The sequence below is a fragment of the Mesocricetus auratus genome, unplaced genomic scaffold (assembly GCF_017639785.1).
Source record: "Mesocricetus auratus isolate SY011 unplaced genomic scaffold, BCM_Maur_2.0 Super-Scaffold_100020, whole genome shotgun sequence".
NCBI lineage: Eukaryota > Metazoa > Chordata > Mammalia > Rodentia > Cricetidae > Mesocricetus > Mesocricetus auratus.
Genome location: NW_024429201.1, coordinates 31,649,705 through 31,662,660, shown reverse-complemented (window position 1 = coordinate 31,662,660; position 12,956 = coordinate 31,649,705).

The following is a 12,956-nucleotide window of genomic DNA, read 5'->3' as shown; positions in this document are numbered from 1 at the left end:
ATTGTCACTGTATTGGAGAAGATTGATTTTCATCTCTCAGCAGGTATGTGACTGTTTAGTTGTTTTCTTTTATCCTATTGGCTAGGTTTTTATACATTTGTTCTTTACAAGATAACAAAAGAAAATTAAAATAAAGTAAAAACTATCATATGGAAGTTGGCAAGATGTACCAACAAAAAGGGTCCAAGTGAAGGAACAAGAATCAGAGACTCACTCACTTGCATACTCAGGGATTCCATGAAAATATCAAACAGGCCAGATTGTATGCTGCTTCCGTCAATGAGAAATCATATAAGCTTTGCTTCTATAGATTTCGTGACCTTATTTTCCTGGTGTGCTCCATCCTTTCTGCCTCTTACATACTTTCAACTCCCTCTTTCATGGCATTCCCTGAGTTACAAGGGGAGAGATTTGAGATAGATCCCATTTAGGGCCAAGAGTTCCAGGGTATCTGATTCTCTATATTGTCTGGTTGTCTATCTCTATATTTATTCTGTTTGCTGCTAAAGAGGGCTTCTCTGATATTAGCTGAACAAAACACTCGAGTATGAGTATGTAAGAATATCATTAGGACTCATTTTATTACTACTTTCTTCCCTTTCTATAACAATGATATTTGGTTTTAACCTAGATCTCTATGTTATCTTGTCTCATGAGCCAGGTGTGGGTTCCATCTCATGTAATGGGCCTTAATTTAAATCAGGTATTAGTTTGTTATTTGCATAAACATTTTTTGCCACCATTGACCTAATGTATCTAGAAGCAGCACATCATTGTAGATAAAGGATTTGTGGTAGGATTCGTGTTCAGGTTTCTCTTTAGCGAGCTTGCAGACTATGTTTATGTACCAAATGTAGGGAAAAGGGGCCAGTCAAAGAAACACACCCTGAGCAAAGCCAAAGAAACACTGCAACCAGAACTAAATAAATGTACCCTGACCCTGAAACCAGTGCCAAAGGAATTCACTTTGTCCCTGGAATCAGAGTCAATGAAAGAAATACACTCTGGCCCTAAAATTGTAGCCAAAAGGCTAAAAAGGACTAGAGAAAGAAACACACGATAGTCCTGAAACCAAAGCCAAATCTGACCCTAATCCTGTGCAGAAAACTAGCCAATCCTAGAGCAGAGCTCTATCCAATCTGAGCTCAACACTAAAATCTGACCAATCCCCACCCTGGAAGCTCTATATAAACCTTGTGTCTGTTCAGCTTGTGTCTGTTCCTGCTACCTGGCTGTCCTCTGCCACTCTGGATCCTTCCCTCCCAATAAAAACCTTCAATGAGCTTGGGTGAATATCTTCTTTTGCTGTGGCTGCTGAGCAGAGGTGACCCTGGGCAGAACAGAGCGAGCAGGGCTATAACACTTTTGCCTGGGAAACCTTCCCTTGGCAGAGCAGAGTTGTTACACTGCTCCCTGCTCCCGGCTCCTGGCTCTCTGCTCTCCAGGAGCAGAGCTGAACTGTAGCAACTTTGCCTGAGAAACCTCCTGCAGAGAAAAACTGCTACACTGGGTGAACATCTGCAGCTGGAAAATCCTAGAAGAGCCTATATACTGTTGCCTTTCCCTGAGGCAAGGGTATAAGCTGCTAAATTTCCTGCAACCTGTGGTGGTCCTTGGCTCCCAAGCTCCAGGATACCTTTCCACCTGAGCTGTGTAACACTCAGTATTCTGTGGCTCCTAAGCTCCAGGATACCTTTCCACCTGAGCTGTGTAACACTCAGTATTCTGTGACTCCTGAGTGCCAGAATACCTGACCTATCCCAAAAATGCCAAAATCAAAGTTGCTGGGACGTATGTGTAAAGAGTCTATGTAATCACTGACTTATCTTCTTCATAGTTAATTAGTTGTGTAGGTGTTATCTTCAACAATGGCAACTTTCTGTCAGTTTGTGGAGAACAGCACACGATGTTGCCAATAACCTGGGTTGTTTGATGATTTCAGAGTGGCTACCTTGACAAACAACTCAATTACCTGTAAACCAGCCCTAATATCAGAAGCTTCATTTGTTGACAAGAGATGTCTATCTGGGGCTTTGTCTACCCATGACTTGGTGATTCTATTTCAGTCCTCTACTTATATGTTTATATTTTAGGAAATTCCTACTTTATTAAGATGACTGAGAGGCCAGCTTGGGACTGATCCAGACACACCCCCTTCATACCTGGGTGCCAGAGAAGAGGCCTTGGCAATCTATGGGACATTGGAGAGTAGAGCAGTATTTATTCTTGGCACACAAACAGACTCTGTGAGCCCATTCCACACGGAGGGATGCTCTCTCAGCCTGGACACATGGGGGAGGACCTAGGCCCTGGATGATATGACAGACTCTGAAAATCCCTCATGGAATCCCTTATCCTCCATGAGGAGTGGAGGAGAGATAGAATGGGGTGGGGTGTTGGGAATATTGGGGGGCCAGAATAGGAAGGGAGGGAGAGGGAACTGAGAGTAACGTGTAAAAAGCTAAATAAAAATATTTTAAAACTTTAGGGATGCTCTCTCAGCCTGGACTTTTAGGGGAGTTCCTGAACACTGCCCTGAGTGAAACGACAGACTCTAGATATTCCCTATGTAGAAGGAAGTGGAGATAGGGTGGGAGGCTGGGGGAGATGGTCGGGGGATACAGGAGGAGGGGAGGGAGAGGGAACTGGGATTGACATGTGAAGCAAGCTATTTAAAATTAAAGTAATACAAAATAAATATGAAAAAAAATTATTCCATACTACCCCTTAAATTCCACTTACTATTTTCTGTCTCTACCTATATTCCCTCCCACAATCCCTCTCCCCTCCCTCCTTGATTGTACCTTTACAGTTGGCCCCTTCCATGAATAGCTATCTCTTCTATTTTGTTCTCTTAACAAGTTGTCTTTGCTACCTCTAGTCCCTCACTCTATACCTGCACTGTGTGTTTCTAAGGGGTATAGCTTAGTTTTCTTCTGTATTATTTCCAATTTCTGGTTAGTAAGAACAGAGCAACAGATACCCCTGGATCTCCTAGGAGTCCACACTCTGGAGGAACTACAGGTTCCCCTCTCTGGCCTGCACTGGGGGGACCGGCCACTTTGAGACCTGTACTTCTGCCTGGGCCAAATACAGAGAAACTTGGTGACAGCACAGGGCTTGGATTCCTCTGTGGAGAATTCTGTGTTTAGGTCTGTACCTCATTTTTTAATAGGGTTACTTGGCTTTGGTTTGTTGATATCTAGTTTCTGGAGTTCTTCACATATTTTGGATATTAACACTGTCACATGTGTTCATCAAAATCTTTTCCATTCTGTGAGCTGACTTCTTTGATTTAAAAAACAGTATACTTTGCCTTATAGAACCTTTTCCATTTAGTAATTGTTGATCTTAGTGCCTGAATGACTATTGTTCTTTTCAGAAACTTGTCTCCTATAGCACTTCAAGACTTTTCTGCACTTTCTTCTATAAGGTTTGTTGTATTTGGTTTTATGTTGAGGTCTGTGATAAACTTATACTTGAGGTTGTAATGGGTGATATGGATTTATCTGTATAAAGTAGGAGTAAATAAAGACATCCAGTTAGACCAGCATTATTTGTTGAAGATGGTTTCTTTTTTTTCATTGTATTATTTTGACTACTTTGCTGAAAGTCAAATGCTCATTTGTATGTGGATTTAATTTTGGGACTTAATTTTGATTCCATTTATCAACTTGTATATTTTATGCTAATACAGTTTGAAATCAGGTATGATGATATAACCGGAAGTTCTTTTATTGTACAGAATTTTCTTAAGCTATCCTTGATCTTTCCATACATATCAAGTTTGTATTGTTCCTTCAAGGTCTGTAAAGTATTGTGCTTGTGATTGCATTGAATCTGTAACTTCTTTTGGTAGGATATTCAGTTTTAATATATTAATCCTACCAATCTATGAGAATGGGAGATTTTTCTATCTTTTGATAACTTCTCCAATTTCTTTCCTGAAAGTCTTGAACTTCTTGACATACAGGGCTTTCACTTTCTTGTTTAGAGTTACAGCAAGATATTTTATATTACCTGTGGTTACTATGAAGGGTGTTATTTCCCTGTGATTTCTTTCTCAGTGCATTTGTCATTTGTATATAAGAGGGCTACTGATTTTTTTAAGTATAGTTTGTACCCAACCACTTTGTTAGAGGTGTTTTTCTGCTGAAGAAGTTCTTGGGGAGAGTTTTATGTTCACATATGTATACTATCATATGATTTGCAAATAGCAAAGTTTGATTTCTCCCTTTCCAATTTTCATTCCACTGATCATTTTGAGTTGTTCTATGGCTCTAGGTAAAAAAAACCAAGTACTATATTGAATAGACGTGGAAAGGGTAGATAGCTTTGTTTTGTCCCTGATTTTAGAGAACTTTCTTTTAGTTTGTCTCCATTTAATATGATGTTCACTTTCTGCTTGCTGTATGTTGACTTTAAAATATTTAGGTATGCCCCTTGTGTCATGAATCTTTCAAAAACATTTATTATGAAGTGGTGCCGGATTTGGTCAAAAGCTTTTCAGTGTCTAGTAAGATGATCATATTTTTTTTCTGTTTGTTTATATGGTGATTGCATTGAGTGATTTTCATGTGTATTTGGGTCCTCTAAACCTAAGTTTTCCCTCTTAAAGCACCTTAGTTATATGTACCAAGGCTTTGCCTGTGTGCATAATTTCCCTTGTGCAGCACTGCTTGACTATCTGCTTACTGAGCTTATTCCTTTTTATGTTAGTTTTCTTCTGACTTTTCCACATTTATAATGCTGAAAATTGTATGCAAGCTGTTGTAGTTCCTAACAAACTTGCTTGACATCATACATAGCTTGTGCCAGATTTCCTGATCCCAGATTTCTATATATTTATTTTCTCATCTGATCCTACCCACTTGACTCCTGCCAGTGTTGAACAAGCTGGTTTATATGAACTGAAGTGGTTACATTCCCATCAAGAGAATATCAGAAATTCTTGTTCACCAAATCTGTTCCAAGATTTGCTCTTCTTTTTAGTTCTGATTATGTCCATTATGACTGGGTGAAAGACAGTTTGAATATGCATTTCCTACTGTATAATTGCTGAAAATTTTCTAAAATATTTACAGTTTGTCAATTGTATTTATTTTCTTGAGGATTTGGTTTTTCAGTTCTATATTTTTTAAGTAGATGTGTGTATTTTCTTAATATGTGTTGAGGTTCGGTGAGGGGAGGTGGCTTTTTATTGGCCTTATGATTTTTTGCACCTGAATATAAAATGAATCCATATTTTAAAAGTCCTTCCAGTACCTATGAGTTAAAGCATATTCTCTATTGTTTCATCAAGCAGCTTCAGAATATTGAAGTCTAAGTCTGAACATTCCAATGCACTCACATTTAAACCAACTTCATGAAGATGATAGAAACTCTTAAAGAGAAAATGTAAAAAAAGCCCTTAAAGAAATTGAGGAAGAGAAAAAATTGGAGGAAATGAATACATCCTTTAAAGAATTCCAAGAAAGGTAAGAAAAAAAGATGATAACTGTTTAAGATCTGGAAATGGAAATAAAAGCAATAAAGAAAATGCAAAAGGAAGGAACTCTGGATATGGGAAATCTGGTAAACAAACAGGACTACATAGGGATCTGAGTCAGAATTGATTGCTTTTCTACAACACTATGTGAGTCACAGCTCTCAAACATATTTATAAAGGTAATTGATTCATAAAATGTATGGCTCAAAATTATGTGACCAATAACAAAAAAACAGTTTAGGAACAATACAAGTCATCTCATAGCTATTTGTGTGTTGTAGATTTGTTGCGTGTTGGAAGTGTGCAATTGTAGTTGATGTCATTTATATGCTTTTCTATTTTCATCCTATATGCATTCATGTGTGTATTCAAAACTTTTTAAAAACTAATGAAGTTGATTTAGTTTTGGAGGAAGACCTTATTTCATTTTTAAATTAAGAAACAATAAATACATAAATTTGAATAAACTGTGTTCAGAAATAAATTCCATAAGCTAACTCAGGATATTGCCAAACAAAACTGCTTATTCCTATACGGTATATGAATAAATATTTATTCATTTTATATATATTACCAAATATAGTCTTTTTAAGAAATATTTTGCATTCACTGAGAAAATTTATTCTGAAAGAATAAAGTGCTTTTCCATATTTCAATCACAAAATACATTTTATATTTAAATGAATGTGTTAGATAGCATCTTAAAATATATTTTTTCTTCTTGATTTCAAAAGTAGCCTCTTTAGGGAAATAAACCTTACTAAAAATTCTAGCATAGCTTCAATAGTACCATAACTTGTTTTATGTTAATCATTTTATATTCAGGTGCAAAAACTTAAAAATTTTAATAATTGCTATATAATCTCAGATGGGTACATAAGGTTTTGTTTGAGATTAAATTTGAATATATTTTATATATATGAAAATTTTACTGTATTACTCAAGCTTCTCTAGAAGAGCAGAACTTAAAGAATGAATATATATATATATATTGCATATGAGATTTATTAGACTGACCTAAGGATGTGGTACAGTTACTACATCAATAACTCTCTGACAACCAAGGATCTAAAAATCCCATAATTCAGTCAACATTTCTGTATATATTTTAGCCACTCTTCAGTATATGGCACAATTCCAAAGAAATATGCTCTTACACCAGTTTCAGAATGTACTTGCTAGTAAGAGCTAGAGCAAAGAAATAGCAAGATCAAGCTTTCTTCTTCCATGTCTTTTATATAAGCTATCATCAGAATTAATATGTGAAGCAACCTTGTTTCTAATTTAAATGTAAAGTTAAAAATAAAAATAAAAATAAAATAAAAAATTAAAACAATCTCCCACATGTGTGCCCATCTATTTCCTTTTGAGTTATTTCCAAATATAGTTGAGAAGCAAGAATTGCCATCATATTGTCCTGAAGATCCATGAAATTGACATAATTAAAGGTAAACATGCATATGTATAATAATGGCTTAAGTTTTAACACTAATGATATCAGTCCTCACAATATTTCAGAGCAAGAAAAAGCAATCTCATTTCCATGGAGGAAATGCAAAATGGTACACTCACTTTAGAGGATCTAGAACAATTCTTAGAAAACGAAACATATTTTAACTATACAGTGAAGGATTCACACTTTAAGATAAATACTGACAAAATAAAACAAAGGAAACAAAACTTTTCATCCACACAGGAACCTGCACATGTGTACAAAGGTTTATTCATCATTTACAAAATGCAATCAATCTAAATGTCCTTAAGCTTATATATTTAAATAACTAAATATTGTACTGATATTAATTGGGCTATGGGCACATGATCGAAAGTCTTAGGCTCTGTCCTTTTACTTTGTGTGTCTTGGAGATTGAATTCAAGTCAGGGTTTTTCCTTGCTGAATCATCTCACTAACACATGTGGAGTATTCCTGTGGAAGTGTAATTTCACTGTGCTCCTGTAATACTAGTAATAAATCATTAGAGTTTTGTCTAAACTCACAGAATGTAGAACTCTCAGAGTTAACCAGTATAGATTACAGGATATGGAAAATAATAATGCATCAGGATACCTTCACCACTTGTAACAAATTGTTTCTGTGGTCATAAGTTTAATAATTGGAGAGTGCTTAGCAAATTTGTGGAGATACATATTATACAGGAAGCTCATATTTCCTTTCATTTTTATGAACAAAATCTTGTTCTAAAAAGTGAAATCTACTCAATATGCTTTTTAAATTGAATTTATTTTCTTGTCAAAAAACAGATCTATACTTCTTTTTTATGAATAACTAAAGACCTAGAATGTGTATTACAGAAAAAATTTGCATAAAGTTAAGTTTGGTATTTTAAATTTATCATATTTATTTAATAAACTTAAATTAAATACAGAAAGCAGAAGCTTTTGTTTACTGTTTCTCTATAGATTACTTATTATGAAACTCTATTCCAATAATAAAACTGGGGAACACGGTGAGGGGTGGGGGGGAGTGGGACCTGGGAAGAATAGAGGGGGTAAAGAGGAAGGTAGTTGGTCATGGGGGAACAGGAAGTTGAGGGGGTGGGGGTAGAATAGGGGGAAGAGGGAATCATAGGATCGAAGACAGATCAGGCACCAGAGTGACCTCGAGTGATCTAAAGGTATAACATCAATTGGCAAGCTAAGCAATAGTGGAGGGACCACCTCGAATGCCCATTCCTGATAATGAACTTGATGTCTATAACCATCCGGGAGCCTTCATCCTGTGACTGATGGAAGCAGAGGCAAACACACAACTAATCACTGAACTGAACCCAACAAACCCAGTGACAGAGAGAGAGGAGTGATGAGCAAATTGGCAAAGAATGGGCTGGAAAAACCAGCAGAGACAGCTGATCTGAACAGGGGAGTGCTCTTGGACCCCAGAGCGACAGTGGGGAGGCCAGCATGGGACTGATCTGGACCCCCCAAATGTGAGTGTCAGTGAGAAGGCCTGGGCAACCTATGGGGCCCTGAGCTGTGGATCAGTGTCTATCCCTGGTATACAAACTGTCTTCATGTGCCTACAGCACAAAGAGAGATGCTCTCTCAGCCTGGACTCTTAGGGGAGTGCCTTGACCCTACCAAGAGTAAAATGACAGACTCTAGATATCCCCTATGTGGAAGGATTTGGCAATAGGGTGGGAGGGTGGGGGGGGAGGGGAGTGCGGGAAGAGGGGAGGGAGAGGGAACTGGGATTGACATGTAAAACAAGCTATTTAAAATTAAAATTAAAATGATAAAAAAAGAACCCCCCCCAAAAAAACTGAAAATACAAAACCATGTCCATTCAGTTCAAGAATTTCAAATAAGTCCTTGAGAATGAATTTCTTTTCAAAAACTTTGTCTAATGTCATTCAAGCTAAAGAGATATTGGATACTAGCGTGATAGATCTTTTTTTATTACTCTATTTTTTTGTTTTTTATTATTTATTTTTAAGTTTAAATTTAACTACCTCAAAGAGATAGATCTTCGAAGAGCATTAGTGGAAATATTACATCTTCAGTTTCACAAGACAAGGTATATTGCATTTTGCATTACAAGAGAACCAGTCTGTCAAAAAAATGATCCTGTGTGTTAGGAATGCTTATTAAAGTGTCCTTTTCTCCTGGACTCCTATATATCTACTCACGGGAGTTCAGGATATGAGTACTTTGCAAAGGATGTTGGTTATTCTATGGAAGAAAGCTGAAGTAATGATACACTACTGTATTTGATTTTCAAGAGACAATTCTCTTCACTTTCTGAAAATGAAGTATGAACATCTTCAGGAAATTGTAAGTCCAACAAATCACTAACACAAAATATCCAGGAAATATGGGACAGTGAAAAGACCAAACCTAAGAATAATAGGTATAGGAGAAGGTGAAGAAACCCAAAGGGACAGAAAACATATTCAACAGAATCATAGAAGAAAACTTTCCCAACCTAAAGAAAGATATGCCAGTGAAGGTACAAGAAGCTTACAGAACACCATATAGAGTGGAACACTAAAAAGAGTCCCTGTGCCACAAAATAATCAAGACCCCAAGCATACCGAATAAAGAAAGAAATACTTAGAGCAGCTAAGGAAAATGTCAAATAACATAATGGCAAACCTATAAGAATTACACCCGAATTCTCCATGGAAACTCTGAAAGCCAGAAAGTACTGGATATATATTCTATCAACATTAAGAGATCACGGATGCCAGCCCAGACTACTACAACCACCAAGCTTTCAGTCAGTATAGATGGAGAAAACAAGATATTCCATGACCAAACCAGATTTAAACAATACATATCCACTAATACAGGCCTACAGAAAATCCTAGAAGGAAAATTCCAATCCAAGGAAGTTAACTATAACCAGAAAAATATAGGCAGTAGATAATCCCACTTTACCAACAGCCAAAAGAGAAAAGGGGTAGAAATCTACCAAGAACAACCATTCCAAAACAAACAAGAATGAGCAATCAAAGGTTATTAATATCTGTAAATATTAATGGTTTTAACTTCCCCATAAAAAGGCACAGACTAACAGAATGGATGCAAAGACAGCATCCATAATTCTGCTGCATACAAGAAACATACTTTCACTTTTTTATTTATTTTTAAGTTTAAATTTAGATTAGAAACAAGGTTGCTTCACAAGTCAGTTCCAGGTCCCTCTCCTTTCCCTACCCTCCTCCCGTACTCTCCCAAGCCCCCCCCCATTATCCCCTCATTTCCCCAGGGAGGGTGAGGCCCTCCATGGGGGTGTCCACAGTCTGTCATTTCATCCAGGGCAGGGCCTAGACACTCCCACTCCCCCAAGAGTTCAGGGTGAGAGTGCATCTCACGTTGTTGGATGGGAGTCCAAAGTCCATGTGTATACTTGGGATGAATACTGATCTACTGCCCAAGGCTCAATAGATTACCTAGGCCTCCTCACTGACACCCCCATTCAGGGGGTCTCGATCAGTCCCATGCTGGATTCCCAGGATTTTTCCTATGATGTGTATGAAATGACCTCCTTCATCTCTTTTGATTGATTTTGATTTAAAATCTACATTGTTAGATATTAGGATTGCTACCCCTGCTTGTTTCTTGGGCCCATTTGATTGAAAAATCATTTCCCAACTTGCAACTTTGAGGTAACGTCTGCCTTTAAAGTGCAGGTGTGTTGGCTAAGCACTGAGCTGAACTCAAGAAAGCCAGTAACAGAGAGGGAGGGCTGATGACCAAAGGGATTAAGACTGGGCTGGTTTAACCCCAGAAACAGCTGACCTTGAATCCCAGACATCTATAGAACATTTCATCCAAACACAAAAGAATGTACCTTCTTCTCAACACCACATGGAACCTTCTCAAAAATTGTCCACATACTTAGCAACATAGCAAACATCAACAGGTACAGAAAATTGAAATAAATCCATGTATCTTATCAGACCATAACCATGCTTTAAAGCTATAGTTCAGCAACAATACAAATTGCAGAAACCCTACATACTTATGGAAATTGAATAATGCATAATTGCACCAGTTCTGGATCAAAAGAGAAATAAAAAAAGAAATTTTTATTGGTTCTTTGAGAAAATCAACAAGATAGATAAAACTTTATCTGAACTAACCAAATGGCAGAATGTGAACAAGTAAGTTAACAAAATAAGAAATGAAATGGGGTACATGATAACAGACACTGAGGAAATACAAAGAATCATCAGGTCATACTTTGAAAACCTTTACTCCACAAAATTCAAAAATTTAAAGGAAATGGACAATTTCCTGGGTAGATATCACCTGCAAAACTTAAATGAAGAATAGATAAGTAATTTAAATACACCTATACACCTAAAAAAGGATCTTAGGCATATACCCAAAAGATGTACCCTCATAAAATAAGGACATCTGCTCAACTATGTTCATAGCAGCATTATTTGTAATTGTCAGAACCTGAAAAGAACCTAGATGCCCCTCAACTGAAGAGTGGATAGAGAAAATGTGGTACATTTACAGAATGGAGTACTTACTACTCAGCAGGAAAAAAATGGAATCTTGAATTTACAGGCAAATGGATGGCACTGGAAGAAACCATTCTGAGTGAGGTAACACAGTCACAAAAAGAAAAGCATGGTATGTACTCACTCATATATGGATTTTAGACATGGAGCAGGGCATTGTCAGGCCACAACCCCAACACTAAAGAGTCTGTGGTGCAGGGAGGACCCTAAGAGAGGTATGCATGTTAACCCTGAGAAGGGTTAGGAGATGCGATCTCCTAATTGGATTGGGGGGGAGGGATGGTAGAAGGAGATGGGAGAAAGAGGATGGCAGAGGAGGACATGGGAGAGCAGGAAGTTTGAGACAGGGTAAGAATAGAGGAGAAAAGGATGGGAGATACCATAAAAGAGGGAGACAGTATAAGTTGGAGGAGAGATCTGGCACTAGTGAGATCTTCATGGATTTACAAGAATGACACAAACTGGCATTAAGGCTTCCTTAAATGCCTTCCCATGATAATGAGAACGATGACTACCTCAAAAGCTATCCTAGAACTCTCATCCAATTTCTGATGGAGACAGGCAGACACCCACAGCTGTGAACCGAATTGAATTCCTGGAATCCAGCTACAAAGATGAGTGATGACCAAAGGAATCAAGATCGGGCTGGCAAACCCACAGAGGCAGCTGACCTAAACAAGGTGGAACACATTGACCCCAGAATGATGACTAAGGGGCCAGCATGGGACGGATACAGACACCCTCCCACTAAATCTGGGTGACAGAGAGGAGGCCTTGGCAATCTGTGGGACCTGGGAGAGTGGAGCAGTATTTATTTTTGGCATACAGAAGGACTCTGGGAACCCATTCCACATGGAGGGATGCTCTCTCAGCCTAGACACATGAGGAAGAACCTGGGCCCTCCTGGGATGATGTGACAGACTCTAAAAACCCCTCATGGAGGCCCTTGCCCTCCTTGAGGAGTGGAGGAGGGATGGAGTGGGAGTGATGCATAGTGAGGTCTGGGAGGTTGGGGATGTGGGGAGGTGGAGTGAACTGAAAGTGACAAGTGTAAAAATTTAAATAAAAATATATGAATAAAAAGAGACCAAAATACCTGTCTCTTCTACAAAGGTCCCAAAACAATTTATTAGGAGAAAGGATAATCTTTACAAACAACTGAGTTGATACTTCTGAAGATAGATATTTATGAAATAAGATAAAAATGACCTTGATCCTCTTTTATATCATATACAAAACTAGATTCCAAATAGGTCTTGCCCTAAATGGATGAAATAAATGTATAAAATATCATGAAGAAAAAAACACTAAGGAAAGAGAAGATGTCATCAAAAATCTCCAAACCAAAAAAATCCCAGGGCCGGAAGGATTCAGTACAGAATTTTACTAGAAAATCAAAGAACAGCTTTTCCAATTCTCTTCAAAGGATTCCATGCAATAGAAGCAGAAGCATCTTGCCAAACACTTTTTAT